The 15,877-nt window shown below is 37.9% G+C and overlaps 1 pseudogene; it reads right to left on the bottom strand.

Moving 5' to 3' along the window:
* Window positions 1–11,434: 11,434 nt before the first annotated feature.
* The window catches only part of LOC100945131, a 26,781-nt pseudogene continuing 22,338 nt past the window's right edge, over window positions 11,435–15,877 (bottom strand).

Here is a 15,877-nt window from a genome sequence, read left to right as displayed (position 1 = left end):
GTTTCATAAAAGGGCTGTGTACATTGGATACTTTTTCTTCCATTCCTGTGATACTTTGCTAAGAAGAACATTTTCCAGTTCCATCCATGTAAACATGAAGGAGGTAAAGTCTTTTTTTTCTTTAGGGCTGCATAGTATTCCATGGTGTACATATACCACTGCAATTTCTTTCTATGAGTAGATTTTAACCTCCTTGAGTACTTGGATCCTATTTTTTTTTTTTTGAGGCAGTCTCACAACATCACCTTTGGTAGAGTGCCATAGCATCACAGCTCACAGCAAGCTCAAACTCTTGGGCTTAAGTGATTCTTTTGCCTCAGCTTCCCAAGTAGCGGGGACTACAGGTGCCTGCCACAATGCCTGGCTATTTTGTTGTTGTTGTTGTAATTGTCATTGTTGTTTGGCAGGCCCAGGCTCGGTTCGAACTTGCCAGCTCTGGTGTATGTGGCTGGTGCCCTAGCCACTGAGCTACAGGCCCCAAGCCTTAAGTTCTGTTTTAACTATCTTGACATCACAAGGAACTTGACCTTATAGTATATAATTCATCATTTTTAAGTATATTCACCAAATTTTGCACTAATTCCAGAACATTTTTATCATTGCAAAAAGAAACTGTACTCATAAACAACTACACACAATACTGCCTCACTCTATCCTCTAAAAACAACTAATATACTGTCTCTATGCATTTGTTCATTCTGGACATTTTATATAAATGGAACCACACCATATGTAGTTATATATGCCTGTCTTCTTTCACTAAAAGTAATGTGTTTCAAGGTTCATGACGCTATACATGATATTCATTCCTTGTTTTGCTGTTTTTTGAGATGGTGTCTCATTCTGTTGTCTAGGCTAGAGTGCCATGGCATCATCCTAGTTCCCAGCAATCTCAAACTCCTGAGTTCAAGTGATCCCCTTCCCTCAGCCTTACAAGTAGCTGGGACTGCAGGTACCCACAAGGATAACCAGATAATTTTTTTTCTATTTTTAGTAGAGATGGGGTCGTGCTCTTGCTCAGATTGGTCTTGAACTCTTGAGCTCAAGGGGTCCTTTCACCTCAGCTTCCCAGAGTGTTAGCATTCCCTTTTATTTATCTTTAATTATGGTAAAAGTATATTATTATTAAATTCCTTTTTATTTTATTCATTGTGGTAAAAAGCACTTCAGTGTTAAACTTCTTTTAATTGTGGTAAAGCTACATCATAAAATATACCATCTTAACCATTTTTAAGTATACAGTTCAAAGTAGTGTTAAGTACATTCCAATATCCAGAATTCTATTAATCTTACAAAACCAAAACTCTATACTCATTAAACAATAAATCTCCATTCCTCTTTCTCCCAGACCTTGGCAAGCAGCATTATATGTAAACTAAGTATATTGCATGTATATGTCATATTTTGTTTATTCATTCATCTAATGAATAACTTCGTTCCTGCTTTTGGCTATTGTCAATAATACTGCTATAAAAATGAGTATACAAATATTTCTTCAAGACTTTGCTTTTAAGTCTTTTGGATATATATCTAGAAGTAGAATTGCTGGATTATATGGTAATTTAGAATTTTAATTTTTTTTTTTTGAGACAGAGCCTCAAGCTTTCCCCATGGGTAGAGTGCCATGGCATCACAGCTCACAGCATCCTCCAACTCCTGGGCTCAAGCGAGTCTCCTGCCTCAGCCTTCCAAGTAGCTGGGACCACAGGTGTCCACCACAATGCCCAACTATTTTTTGGTTGCAGCCGTCATTGTTGTTTTGGTGGGTCTGGGCTGGATTTGAACCCGCCACTTCAGTTGTATGTGGCTGGTGCCTTAGCCACTTGAGCCACAGGCGCCGAGCCTAAAATTTAAATTTTTGAGGAACTACCATACCATTTTCATAGAGACTATACTATTCTACATTCCCACAAAAAGTGCACAAGAGTTCCAATTTTTCTATATAGCAGCCAACACTTGTTATTTATTTACTTATTTATTTTGATATTGGCCAACATAATGGGTGTGAGATGATATCTCATTGTGGTTTTGATTTGCATTTTCCTAATGATTAGTGATGTTGAGTGTCTGTTTATGTAATTATTGGCCATTTGTATATTATTTTTGGAGAAATGTCTACTCAAGTCCTTTGCTCATTTTTTAGTTAGGTTGTTTTCTTTTTGAGTTTTAGGAGTTCTTTGTGTATGCCAGATATTAACCCCTTATCAGATACACTAGTTACATTTTTCCCTTATACAGATACACTAGTATACAATTTCACTTACCTTTTCTTTTTATTTATTACATACTTTGGACCAGGTGTGGTTGCTCACACCTGTAATCTTAGCACTTTGGGAGGCCAAGGCAGGGGAATGCCTTGAGCTTGGGAGTTTGGGGTTATAATGAACTATGATCACACCATTGCACTCTAGCCTGAGCAGCAAACAGAGCCAGACCCTGTATCTAAAAATAAATACATAAATAAATAAATACATAGCATTCTTTGATGAGCAGAAGTTTTTATTTCTAATGTAGTCCCATTTATTTATTTTTACTTTTGTTATCTATCTTTTTGGTGTCATATCCACAAAATCATTCTCCATTTCATCCCATCCCCACCCTCTATATTTTCTTCTAAGAATTGTATAGTTTTAGCCCTTACATTTAGGTCTTTGATCCATGAAGAATTAATTTTTGTGTGTGGCATAAGTTAAGGGTTCAACTGCTTTTTTTTGCCCATGGATATCTTGTCCCCACAAAAAGATATTGTTTAAAAGACTGTCTTTTCCCTGAATGGTCGTGGCTTCCTTGTCAAAATCATTTGAACATATTTGCAAGGATTATTTCTGGGCTGTCTACTCTATTGTCTACCTTTATGAAAATATACTGTTTTGATTACTCTAGATTTATAATAAGCATTGAAATCTGAAAGCATGAGATCTCTAGCTTTGTTCTCCTTTGTCAAGATAGTTTTGGTTAATTGCATTCCCTTGAGACTCCATATGGGTTTGAACCACAGGCACCGCCCCTCCATACAAATTTTAGTATTAATTTTTCTATCTCTCTAAAAATGCCACTGGGCTTTTGATAGGGGTTTCTTTGAATGTGTGACAACGTTGAGTCTTTCAGGACATGAACATGGGATATCTTACTTCTTCCTTTACAATATGGATGACTTACTTTTTTCTTTCATATTTCAATGATCTTGAATAAATTCTTCCTTGATGTTTTTAACAATGAATTGGTGGATTTTTTGTTCTTTTATACATAGTACTCTAACTCCAGTCATGTCAGTGAAGAGAAATAGGAAACTGGATTTGGTTAGGCTAAAGTAGGAGTAGATAAAAAATTAACACAGTAACTAAGAAAATGATATGGAGGTTATGCTAACCAGTTTGATGAAATTATTTCAAATTGTATATAAAAACAGCACACTATACCCCATGACAGTATCGATGTACACAGCTATGATTTAATAAAAAAATGAAGTGAGATAATAATAATGTGAAAAAAAGACTACATGACCTCCTACCTCCTTGCTTAAGCAACATCCTTTATCCTTGATGTCACCAACCTTCATGCTAGCCATAAAGATGTATATCTTAAAGAATTGAGCAAACAATCCTAGGGAGTAACAGTACTGGGAGGAAAAGGGTAGCATTCCATTGTAAAAGTGAAGATTACTTTGATGTTAGTATAAATCAACTTTTGAATTAAGTTGTAATTTACTAGATACCTTTTCTTTGTAACTTCCTATAAAAACAGCTGCATTAGGCTGGGCGTGGTGGCTAATGCCTATAATCTGAACACTCTAGGAGGCTGAGGTTGGTGGATTGCCTGAGTTCACAAGTTCAAGTGGAGACCAGCCTGAGCAAGAGTGAGACTGCATCTCTAAAAATAGCCAGGTGTTGTGGTGGGTGCCTATAGTCCCAGTTACTTGGGAAGCTGAGGCCAGAAGATCACTTGAGTTAGAGGTTGCTGTGAGGTATGATGCTGTGACATTCTACCAAGGGCGACAAAGTGAGACTCTGTCTCAAAAACAAAACAAAACAAAACTGCATTTGTAACCAAGGCTACACTCACTCTTCTCCAGAATTGCTGGCCTTTTGATAATAAAGCTTGATGGACCTAACTCCATCTTAGAGTATTGGCTGGACAGTGACAGGCAACTGCACAACTTTGCCTGATAACAGTTGTCTGTTTTGACTTAAGGATCACCTGGAAATTAGTTTCGTTTTTCCTTTACATTGACTACTTTACAGACATAACTGGCTCTCTAATAGGAATTAGGAAAAACTCCAGTCCCTGGCCTTTTTTTGTTTTGTACCAGTTTTACTCCCTTTTATTCCCAAGTGTGTCAATCTCAACACAAATCCTTTCTTTCTTTCTTTCTTTTTTATTGTTGGGGAATCATTGAGAGTACAATGAACCAGGTTATACTGTTTTCATTTGCTGGATAAAGTCCCTCTATTAATAGTGTCCCACCCCCAAGAAGTGTGTCACACACTGTGGCCCCACAAACCCCTCCCTCCTTCCCTCTCTCCCTTCTCTCTATTCCCTCTCCCTCCCACTGTGTACTAGCATTAATTGTCCTCATATCAGAATTGAGTACATTGGATTCTAGCTTCTCCATTCCTGTGATGCTTTATTAAGAAGAATGTATTTCACTTCCATCCAAATTAATACAAAAGATGTAAAGTCACCATCCTTTTTAGTGGCTGTATAGTATTCCATGGTATACATATATCACAGCTTGTTAATCAATTCCTGGTTTGGTGAGCATTTGGGTTGTTTCCACAATTTAACTATTATAAATTGCGCTGCAGTAAACAGTCTAGTGCATACGTTCTTATAATTTTTTCATCTGGGTAGGTGCCAGGTAATGGGATTGCAGGGTCAAATGGGAAGTCTAGTTTGAGTTCTTTGAGGGTTCTCCATACTTCCTTCCAAAAAGGTTGTATTACTTCACAGTCCCACCAATAGTGTAAAAGTGTTTTCTTCTCTCCACATCCATGCCAGCATCTGCAGTTTTGAGATTTCATGATGTGGGCCATTTTCACTGGAGTAAGGTAATATCTCAGGGTGGTTTTGATTTTCATTTTTCTGATAAATAAGGATGATGAGCCTTTTTTCATATGCTTGTTAACCTTTTGTCTGTCTTATTTGGAGAAGGTTCTATTCATCTCACTTTCCCATTGATATAGGGGATTGTTGGCTGTTTTTGTTGTTGTTCCTTAATTTGAGTTCTCTGTAGATTCTAGTTATCAAGGTTTTGTCTGATTCATAATATGCAAATATCGTTTCCCATTCTGATGGTTGTCTATTTGCTTTAGTTGTTGTCTCCTTTGCTATACAGAAGCTTTTCACTTTAATTAAGTTTAATTAAGTCCCATTTGTTTATTTTTGTTGTTGCAATTGCCACAGAAGTTTTCATAAAATATTTTGCCAGGCTGATATCTTCAAGTGTCTTTCCCATACTTTCTTCAAGGATTACAAATCCTTTTTTTCAATTCCCACAGAAATTGAAATCTCACTAATAATTTCTTGATTTATGTATACATTACTGAAATTTTCAGAGTACACTGGAAAAGTCACAATCAGCTTCATGCTTCTTTCTCTCTTTCTTCTTCCCCTTCACCCCTCTCCTACTTCCCAGATTGCTCCATAACTATTTACAAAGAGCTCCCATTCTCCTTTCTTTAATATGTAAACTACATAAACTCTGCTTAATACTTTCCACTCTGGTATGGGGATCCAGCAGCTATCTTAAGCATACTGAGAAAAATTTCCCCCAAAAGAGATATCTTTCAAAAAGATTATCATACCAGCTGTCAAGAGAATAAAATTTTCTTTATCTATACCTCAGCCTCTCTAACAAAGAACACTAGAACGAGGAGTCAATTCTAATTTTTTTTTTATTTTTATTAAATCATAAATGCATAGAGCATGTATACATTAATGCATTTATGGGGTACAATGTGCTGATTTCATATACAATTAGGAGCGTTTACATCACATTGGTTAACACATACCTCATCTTGTTTACTTAATTATTATGTTAAGACATTTATATTCTATACTTAATAGATACAACATGTACCCTTGCATTATGCACCATAGGTGTGATCCCACCATTCACCATCCCTTGATCTGACTTCCCCCCTCCACTCCCGTCCTCCCTTGGGCCATATTTGTGATCTATACTTCATATGAAAGTGTGAGTCATTGTAAATTGGTTTCATAATAGTACTGAGTACATTGGATATTTTTTCTTCCATTCTTGATATACTTTACTAAGTAGGATATGTTCCAGCTCCATCCAAGTAAACATAAAAGAGATAAAGTATCCATCTTTTTTTTTTTTTTTTTTTTGCAGTTTTTGGCCAGGGCTGGGTTTGAACCCGCCACCTCTGGCATATGGGGCTGGTGCCCTACTCCTTTGAGCCACAGGTGCCACTCAAGTATCCATCTTTTTAAAGGCTGCACAATATTTCATGGTATACATATACCACAATTTATTAATCCATTCATGTTTATGAGCACTTGGGCTTCTTCCATGACTTGACTACTGTGGTCAAGTCTAATTTCAAAGTTCGAGATACGTGGTGTGTTAGCCTCTTGCAGCTCTATCATTCTCTGAGTTTGGGGTTCTGCAATTCCATACCTCATTATCATAGAATCTTGCAAACACAGAACAGTTAAGTTATTGAGTAAAGTAAATGTAAATTAGGGAATTTATCACACACACACATCTTACTATTCCCCAGAATCAGAAGAACAGAATACTCCAGTATAAGAGGGAAAATGAGTCAAAATATCATTTTTCAAATTAAAAATTGATTTTCAAATACAGAATAAATTCACGTAAAAGATCTATCCTAGTTACTAATGAGGGAAACAGCAGGATGATAAAACTATTTCAAAGCATATGTGGGGAACTAGGTGTCAATAGAAAAGAAGCCAGATAAACTACAGGACATATGCCAGTGGTTAGTGCAGTTATTTCTTGAATAGCCTTAGATCTGCTAGTGAATCATAAAGAACATCTCCAAGAAGGCAGGGGGACACAATGAGACCCATCTGATTTCCTTTCTCATGGATAGCAACTCAGTTTTAGGGGATCCTCTTGGCCAAGAAAGGGTACAGCCAGTTAGCCACTGGGGTGGGGGGGAACCTTAAGATTTGATTTCAGTTGAGATAAATATTTGTAGGCATTGAAAATAATGGTAAAATAAGTCTGCTAAGTTAAATACAACACTATTTAATACTCTACAGGGTAATAAACCATACTTTGGGGGGTTATCTTTCTACCAGACAAAAATCTACAAGTTAACATGTAACTTCACAGAGTCTGGGCTATAATTAACATCAAACAGTCAAGTTAAAATAGGCACATTCTCTGAGAGATTAAATAATTATTGGGTGGGCCTGTTCAATAATGCCCCTTTGAGAGGAAAGGATATCTTTTCTTTGCTTTATATCCAAGTTTTGGTTATTTTTTTAATTACATGAATAACAAGTTAGGCTTTGGGCTTGATTTCACTTGGTTTGGTCTTGCAACTCCAAGGCCAAAACCTCTGAATAATATTTCTTTTCTTTTCTTTCTTTTTTTTTTTTGAGATAGCATCTCACTCCCTTGCCCTCAGTAGAGTGCCATGGCCTCACAGCTCACAGCAACCCCCACCTCTGGGGCTTAAGCAATTCTCTTGCCTCAGTCTCCCAAGTAGCTGGGACTACAGGCGCCTACCACAATGCCCAACTATTTTTTTGTTATAGTTGCCACAGCTGTTTTGGCTGGCCAGGGCCAGGTTCAAATCCATCACCGTCAGTATATGGGGCTGGCACCCTACCTGCTGAGCCACAGGCATCACCCTGAATGATTTCAAGGCATCACACTAAAGTTTGCAAGTGGCAGAGTTCCCATCTCACCAATAATCTTTCACCCTTTAAGTTAGGAAACTCTTTTTTCCCTCTGGGAAATTACTTTTATCCTATAATATTGTTTATTGTCAATGGGAAATAAATAAGTCAAACTCTGTAAAATGATTTGAAGAGGTTTATTCTGAATTGAAATTGAGCACCATAGTCTTGCCAAAGAAGCCTTGAACAGATAAACTCACTGTGGCTGGGTTACAGTTTGATTTTATACATTTCAGGGAGACAGGAGTTATACATAAAGACACAAATCATTAACTGGAAAACATACATTGGTTTGGCCCCAAAAGGTGAAACATCTCAAAGATGAGGGGCTTACAGGTTATAGGTAGGTTTAAAGACTCTTTCACTTGTAATTGGTTATAGAAACGAAGCCTTGTCTAAAGGCTTGAAATGTTTTAAGATAAGGAAATCTGTTAATAAGAGATAAATAACCAGACATATACTTGTTGTGTAAATCAAGGACCTGCAGTTTTGTCTTGCATCCCTTTAGGACTCTTAACATCACTTTAGGCCTATTAATGACTTACAAAGAATATCTACAATAAAGGAGGGGAGCATGATGAGGCATACTTCCCTTCCTTCTCATGGATAGCAACTCAGTTTTAGAGTATCTCCTTGACCAAGAAGGATTCCATTCAGTCAGCCAGTGGTCGGGGAACTTTAAAATTTTATTTTAATTCACACCACTTTTGTCAGTAAGGGCAGTTGACTATAGGTGCTCAGTAATTTCTGTTAGGTGGGCCAAGTTAACTCCATCTTAGATCTGAAAAAAATCATTCTGTGAAACTCTATTACAAGTTGACATAACTCAGATGAGGGAGACATGCCATAGTCTCTGTGCTTTCTTGCATGTGTCCAGTTACAAACCCACAATAAATATGCTTATACTACAAGCCTCTGACATCCTGATAAGAAGAGCCAGCTGGAGAGTAGCAATTATAAGCTGCATGCCCTTGGCATTGTGATAAGAAAGACTTGTCTATAAAACCAACTACCCATCAGGTTGTCATAAAAAGAACTGCCTACCTTCCTAATGCTGCTGACATCTCCTTAGAACTCAGTCCACTTACACCTAACGGTGAAATAAACTTTCCTGGATGTTTGCTACATTTGGTCTTCTGTGATTTGATTCAACTTTCATTTTACCTATCAATTTCCTTTGATATTTTTACATCAGTACTATAGTCAGCAGACATTTTAATGTGTAACAAACATGTGATTAACACAATTTGCTAATTGCACACCCAGTGCAAGTTTCCTCCCTACTTTGGAATGCTCCTCCCTCTTTCAGCCTGCTCTTACATTGCCATGTCCTTGGAAATTTTACACTCATCTTCAAGAAAAGACTATTTCTTCCAGAGAAAAATTCCTTGAGAATACCCCAAAGAAGCTGATAATAAACAACTGGATTTAACACAGGAGAGCTACCCAAAGTAGCACTGGGAGAAACATCTAAAGTGACTAGAGACACAATAATATTTTAAAAATCATATATTTATCTGGCTTCTAAAACAACTAGATACTTTGTGAGTACTAAATGAATTCCCAAAGAAGCCTGATGTGTTGCTGCAATGTTCATTTTTCACTGTGAGATCAAGAAAAAATTCATTCTCAGCAATGCTTCATCCTTGAGGAATAAACTTCTAATCTTTTTTGAGAAAAAGTGTGAGTATTTATTATTGTGATTTTTTTCCCATGCTTTAATGTTATCGCACCAGTACAGCATACACTTTGTATACATATATCTTCAACATTTTTGATTTTTTAGGAATTCAAATACATAATATATTATCATTTTTACAGTATAAAGAGCACAATGAGGTGCAAAATTGAGAAGATAGGTTCTCAGTATTTATTCTTTTTTTATTTCTCAGTATTTAGTCAGTAGTGATTCTACAGACTTTCCTTTAGTGTTTTCTATTGCAATGTTAAGAAGTCCTGCCATGGTTCTGCGTGAATTGAGCTGCCTGTAAGAGGAGGCAATGAAATACAATGGACCCAAAGTTTGAAAAAGTTAAGAAGGAAATCCTATAGAATAGTATATTTTGAAATGAAACATAAAGACTCCCTTCAGCCAGCGTGTACACATGTATCCAAATATGTGCTAAAGCATTAATTTATATCTTCCCATTTCATCCTCAGAATTACCCATTAACAAACAAAACAGATAGTAATCATTCATTTGAGAAGTGGAACTCTCTTTCACAACACTGCATAAGGAATGGCAGAGCAAAGAGAAAGGAAAATGGCAGGAGAGCAACTGACTTTTGAGATATCCTAGGTGATAGGCATCAAATCTTTGGCAAAAGCTATCATAGGTAAAGCTGTGACATTCCAACTTTATTTATAAATGACAATATACATAATAACAGCTTTCTACTGAAGAGCTAGGTGGATTGAAAAAGAAATGTTTATGGTAAGGGGCCAGATATCCAGACAGCAAGGTAACATGGGTCCCAGACAAGACTTAAGTCCTTTCAACCTCTCTGCTCTACAAATCAGGTTAAAATACTATAGTATTTTAATATAGTATTAGCATATATTTATAGTATAGTATCTATACCAATACTATACTATTAGTATATATTTATAGTATAGTATCTATAAAATACTTCAATTTGGGGAGAAATATCAAGACAAATACAAATTAATGCTGTGTTTTAAATGTAGCAATTAGATGGAGCTGTAAGAAATTAAATACTTCTGTAGTATATGACTTAGAAAATACTTTCATAGAATATAACTTGGGGAACACAATCTCTTGAACATCTTTCATGGTAGAGATATCTACTGGTCAAAGATGTTGCACTATTTAACAAACAGAAAAGAATATTGAAGGTTCCACCAACACAACCCTCTTGTCATGGGAAGAGACATGGAAACACACATGAGGGTGATAGAGCTGCACCCAGCATTAGATATTCACTAAACAGGATAAGCCTGGAGGAGGATATATAGCAGAGACTCAGGAAATAAGTTTTTCTCCATACCTACCCCTGTCAAAATTCTAAATTTATAAACACTGAGGTCAGTCTGTCAAATTTTAGAGTACTATGTTCATAGTGAAGAAAGTTTCAATGTTTTTGTTGCCCCTGAAATTGCTAAATAGGGCTCCTCTACTCTCCCTGTGTGGAGGCACACAGGGTCATGAGATGGTTCTGAAATAAGTTAAAGATTATAGAAGTTGGAGAAAAATTTTATGGATGTTAGAGGTCATTCCCCTTCAAATAGACACTGGCCTTTTAAGCCCTGCATAGTCAGCCGCAAGGATGATAAGAACTAATATTCCTCTGCCTTGGTAGTAAGCAGGAGATAAATGATACTCTTTTAGATGTACAGTAAGTAACAACAAAGAGGAGTGCTATAAAACAGTTTGAATGCAATGGAAAAGCATGAAAAAGATTGTTCAGTCTTTTTGGTTCTGGGGAGGGAAGGGGTTTCTAATTTCCTTCACACACTGGTGCCCTGTTTACATTTTTATTTCTCAAGTCTGTCCTTAATGTCCTGCCAATGCTATTCAGAACTGGACCCAGTTGGATGGCTGTGGTCTTTGCTTTGGAACAGAGCTGGATGCAATTCTAAAGCCTCCTCACAAGTCAGTGTTGCAGCAACTGGAGCTGTCTCTGGTGTCATGATAGGAGCAGGAAAATCCAATTATAAAAGAATATCTGCATTACTGCCTCCATGGTGAGATTTTGAAATGGATGGTTGGGTGACATGATTGCTGATAGCAACTGAGAAGGACCATGGGGGAATAGTGACTTTGCTTCCAGTGAGGGTTGGGAGTAAGCTTAGGTTCTCAGCTCCTGTCATCTTAGGCTTAGAAGCACCTCCTTTCTTGGTTATAATATTCCCAATACTCAACTTGATGGTCTGTTCTTCCTTGAAGCCCAGATCAAACTTGGGATGAGTGCTCATTTCTTGAGATTCTTTGGCGATCTCAGATTACTGCTTTACCCACTTGAAGTGATCTTGCAAAGAGACATTAAAGTTGAAGGCATCTCCCTGAACTGCAAAGCCAATGCCCATAAAAGCACTGCACCCAGTACCATCCTGCATCCAGATTACAAGGTAGCATCTTGAATCTGTCACTATCTCCACAGAAATACCAGAATATTGGTCTACTGATGCCTGAGCAAGGAGGTCCCCTGAAACTTTATTCTCCAGTTTGATATAGGCGATGTTGTCTTTTGAAGTAATTCGGAGTGACCAGCCTGTTAGGTTGGGCAAACTAACCCCATATTGACCTGAAAAAAGTCATTCTGTGAGACTCTGTTACAGGCAGACATAACTCAGATAAGAGAGACATGTTTGACAAGTCCTGGCACCAGCCCAACTATAGACTCATCCGTGAGATATGTGCTGACACTGAAAAGTCTCTGACGCTCTGATAAGAAGAGCAATGCCAGAAGAGTCCAGATAATGTGATAACATCATTGAAGTCCTGATAAGAACAACAGTTTGATGCTCTTTGATTGAAACCAGCTCCCCCCCAGCCATCTATAAGAGACCAGCATCCCCCCACCTTCCACAGCATTCTTTAGATCTTAGCCCACTTGCACCCAAGTGTCAAAATAGACAATGTTGCCTTTGTTATACTTTGATCTTAAGTGTTCTGGATCTACTCCTTTTCAGTTTTTACCTGTCAAAGTCTAATCAGGCTGGTCTAATTTCTAGCCAGATGCCTTGCAACCATGGTTAGAAGCCCTGGGTGGTATTTGGTAGGCGCTAATGTCCAGCTTTACACATAGCACTGACTTGCTGCCATCTTGTCTCCACTGTCTGTGCCACTGAAGGTGGAATGTAAAACTGTATTCTTGTGATTTTTCTTTTTTGAGACAGAGTCTCACGTTGTCACCCTTGGTAGAGTACAGTATCTTCACAGCTCACAGCAACCTCAAACTCTTGGGCTCAAGCAATTCTCTTGCCTCAGCCTCCCAAGTAGCTAGGACTAAAGGCACCCACCACAATGCCCGACTATTTTTAGAGACGAGGTCTCACTCTGGCTCAAGCTGGTATTGAACTTGTGACCTCAGGCAATCCACCCACCTTGGCTTCTCAGAGTGCTTGGGTTATAGGTGGGAGCCACCTTGCCTCTTGTGAGTTTTGAATTGAAAAATGTTACAGTGGTTAGATTTGGGGGATACACTATGAATGGTTTTTATTTTCTCATTTAAAATTTCCTATAGTTTACAAATTTCTACAATGCCTTTATACTGATTTTATAATTATATGTTTAAGTATAATTTGAGAGAGCTACAAAATTTTCCTGAAAGAAAATAATCTAAACTATATTTGTCCAGAGAGTATGTTGCTTGATTATATTCTATAAGCCCATAACCTTCTACTCCTTATATTAAAAGACAAAGGGGAAGCATGTTACAGACTCACCACTGAAACAACATTTTATAGGCTGACATTAGAGATGCTATTGTGGATCAGAATTTTGTACTCATATTCTCATAGCCAAAACCTCCTTTTTCAGAACACCTGATTGAATTCTAAGACTCACTCATTCCTATCAAACTCACATTGAACTGAGCTTTCTATAAACAAGAATGCAGTTAGTGATTCCACTGAGAAATATATTTATCAAACAGATCTTCAGCTTCTGGATGGTGCTTTATTTTGATTATAATCAGAAGGATATTGCTATGCATAGAATAACAAGAGACTTTGTTGATACTATTAATGGCTGATAACTTCAGTCAAAAAGAAGAAACTAAGATAAAGATTTGCACTTTAAAGCTACTAACATTATCTCACAGTTTTTGTGGGTTAGGAATCCAGGTACAATTCAACTGGGTGCCTCTGTCCTAGGTTTCTTGTTAGATAGCAGTCAAGTTGTCAGCTGTAGCTACCATCTTATCTGAAGTCTTGATTGGCGGAAGATCAAGTTCCAAGCTTTGATTCCTTGTTATCTGGGCTTCTCTGCAAGGTTGATAGAAGCTCTGGCTTTCCTCAAGCTGGGTGATCAGAAAGAGAATGAGACAGCACCCAAGACTGAAGCCATAGTTTTTTTATAACTTAATTTCAGAACTGAAAGTGCATCACTTCTGCTATATTCTATTCATCAGAAGTGAGTCACTGAGTCAAACCTACACTCTAGGGGAGAAGATTACATGTGGTCGTGAACAGCTGGAAGTGAAGTTTATTAAAGATCATCTTAGAGGTTACCTATGATGGTTAGAAACATACATTCCTTCAAGAAAGAGAAACAACAGATTATCCAATATTGAAAACTATGCAACCAAGGGTGGAGTCAAGATGGCTGAGTAGAAGCAGGTTTTGCCAGAGGCTCCTGCCCAAAGAGAGAGATATTGAACTGCAGTGGACTCTGAGAAGCCTAAGGAGGGGAGCTGAACATGGAAGGAAGAAAGTAAGGTGCACATCAGCCCTGATGAGGCAGGTGATGGAGCTAAGAAAGAGGAAGGAAGACAAGTAAGATCAGGTATGGAGTGACTAGTTGAAAGGTGCCCACTGCCAAGAGGACGGGAGACCCCTCACCCAGGCAGGAGGCCTGGAGAGGGCTTTCTAGAGATAACAGGGAACAAAAGGTTCTCTCATCTCACCTCATGGAAGAGCACTGCTAAATTCCAGGCCCACACCAGTGAGGTCCCACCTCTGAGACTGGACTCTATCCTGTCTTGCACCACCTCCAAGCCTAGGCCCCATCCTGCCTGGCACAAAAGTGAACACAATTTTTTTCCATAATACCAAGTATACAGCTCACCCTTCCTTCTTTTCTGGTTGCCAAAAGACTGCCCCTTGCAGATGTTGGAGTGGTTGGAGAGTTCTCTAAGAGGACAGGGTATTGTGTGGGCCACTCGGCTGCAGTGCAGAAGCAGTGACATAGCAGTTTTGACTTTGGTAGGGAAAGGAGGGAATTTTCCTGACTCCCTTTCCCACTAGAGAGGACACTTCTCCAGCCCTTTTGGATTTCTTGGATGGATTTGCCTACAGATTTCTGTTTTCTGTCCTCCTGGTGACCCCTCAGGCTCATCTTGGCGGGCTTGCTTGTACTCCCTTGGCAAATTTGACTGTAACTGGAAGCCAGAGCTGCATACCTGCTGACCCCCTGAACTCATCTGGGTGGGCTTTCTTTTTTTGGCCTGTATCAACACTTTATTATTATTATTATTTTAATTTCTTATAGCATAACTCTGTACATTAATGCAATCATGGGGTACAGTGTGCTGTTTTCATATGCTTTTTTTGTTTATTAAATGATAGCTGTGTACATTAATGCAAACATGGAGTACAGTGTAGTGTTTTCATATACAATTTGAAATTTTTTCATCAAACTGGTTAACATAGATTTTGTGTCATTTACTTAGTTATTGTGTTAAAACATTTATACCCTAGTTCTAGAAAAATTCACTTTTACCCTTGTTAGACAGACCATATAGGTGATCTTTCCAGTCACCCTCCCACCACCCATCTGTCTTTCTCCCCTCCCCTCCCGCACCCCCTCCCCATATTCTTGGGCTAGAATTGTTGTAGCTTTTTTTTTTATAATTAAATAATAGCTATATACATTAATGCAAACATGAGGTACAGTGTAGTGTTTTCATATACAATTTGAAATATTTTCATCAAACTGGTTAACATAGACTTTGTGTCATTTACTTAGTTATTGTGTTAAAACATTTATACTCTAATTCTAGAAAAGTTCACTTGTACCCTTGTTAGATAGACCATATAGGTAATCTTTCTAGTCACTCTCGCACCACCCATCTGCCCTTATCCCCTTTCCTCCCCCACCCCCTGCCCATATTCTTGGGTTAGAATTAGATTGTAGCCTTCATTTGAGATCTATAAATTAGTTTCAGAATAGGGATGTGTACATTGGATACTTTTTTTTCCATTCCTGTGATACTTTGCTAAGAAGAACATTTTCCAGTTCCATCCATGTAAACATGAAGGAGGTAAAGTCTCCGTTTTTCTTTAGGGCTGCATA

The sequence above is a fragment of the Otolemur garnettii genome, unplaced genomic scaffold (genome assembly GCF_000181295.1).
Source record: "Otolemur garnettii isolate 467f Iridium unplaced genomic scaffold, OtoGar3 scaffold00321, whole genome shotgun sequence".
In the NCBI taxonomy this organism is placed as follows: domain Eukaryota; kingdom Metazoa; phylum Chordata; class Mammalia; order Primates; family Galagidae; genus Otolemur; species Otolemur garnettii.
The sequence above is the reverse complement of the archived record's forward strand: the minus strand, read 5'-3'. Positions and strand labels throughout refer to the sequence as shown.